Source organism: Lampris incognitus, chromosome 6 (assembly GCF_029633865.1).
Source record: "Lampris incognitus isolate fLamInc1 chromosome 6, fLamInc1.hap2, whole genome shotgun sequence".
In the NCBI taxonomy this organism is placed as follows: domain Eukaryota; kingdom Metazoa; phylum Chordata; class Actinopteri; order Lampriformes; family Lampridae; genus Lampris; species Lampris incognitus.
In genome coordinates, this window is record NC_079216.1 from 42,620,685 (window position 1) to 42,621,940 (window position 1,256).

Here is a 1,256-nt window from a genome sequence, read left to right on the forward strand (position 1 = left end):
CAGAGGCCAAAGCCTCAGATCCTGTGCCAAAATCTGCCTTGTGAAGGTATACCCCAAAGCACACCCAGACAGAGCTACTAACGTCTACATCGTCCTGGACGACCAGAGCAATAGATCTTTGGCAAGGTCTGAATTCTTCGACCTCTTCCAAATCAGAGGTTCAGACTCACCGTACACCCTGCGTACATGTGCAGGAGTCACCGAGACATCTGGAAGAAGAGCCACAGGGTTCTTGGCGGAGTCGTTGGATGGAAAAATAAGTGTGGTGCTTCCAACACTCATCGAGTGCAACCATATGCCTGACGATCGGTCAGAAATCCCGACCCCAGAAGCTGCACAGCACCACAGCCACCTGAAGTCCATTGCTCGCAGAATCCCTTGCCTGGACCCTGAAGCCCAGATCCTGATACTTCTGGGATACGACATCCTTCAGGTCCATAAAGTCAGGGAGCAACGCAATGGTCCTCCCAGCGCCCCCTATGCCCAACGTCTAGACCTGGGTTGGGTGGTTATAGGGGACGTGTGCCTGGGTTCAGCCCACAAGCCAGCAGCTGTGACTTCCTATCGCACCAGCGTGCTCGAAAACGGAAGGCCATCTCTCCTCACTCCGTGCCCCAACCGTCTCCAGGTCAAGGAAAGGTTCAGTGCCAAAGCACAGAACAGCACCTCTCCTCCTTACAGCGTCAAACATGACACCCCAGTCCCCGATGATTGCAGCCTAGGCAGCACTATCTTCCAGAGTACTAAAGATGATGACAAAGTGGGGCTTTCCATCAAAGATCTCTGTTCCTGGAGTTCATGGACAGAGAGATGGTGATGGACGACACCAACAGCTGGGTGGCGCCTCTCCCATTCCGATCCCCTCGTCGACGGCTCCCAAACAATCGAGACCAAGCTCTCAGGAGACTTACCTCTCTCCGCCGCCCCCTGGAAAGAAAGCCTAAGATGAAAGCCGACTTCGTCACCTTCATGCAAAACATCTTTGATTACGACCAGGCTGAGTTGGCCCCACCACTACCGGAGGGAAGTGAGTGCTGGTACTTACCTATCTTCGGCATCTACCACCCTCAAAATCCAGACAAGATCAGGGTTGCATTCGACTCCAGCGCTCAACATCACGGCATCTCCCTGAACGATGTGTTACTTACCGGCCCGGATCTGAACAACAGCTTGCTGGGAGTCTTGCTGCGCTTCCGAATAGAAACAATGGCTGTCATAGCAGGCATCGAGCAGATGTTTCACAGCTTCGTCGTTCG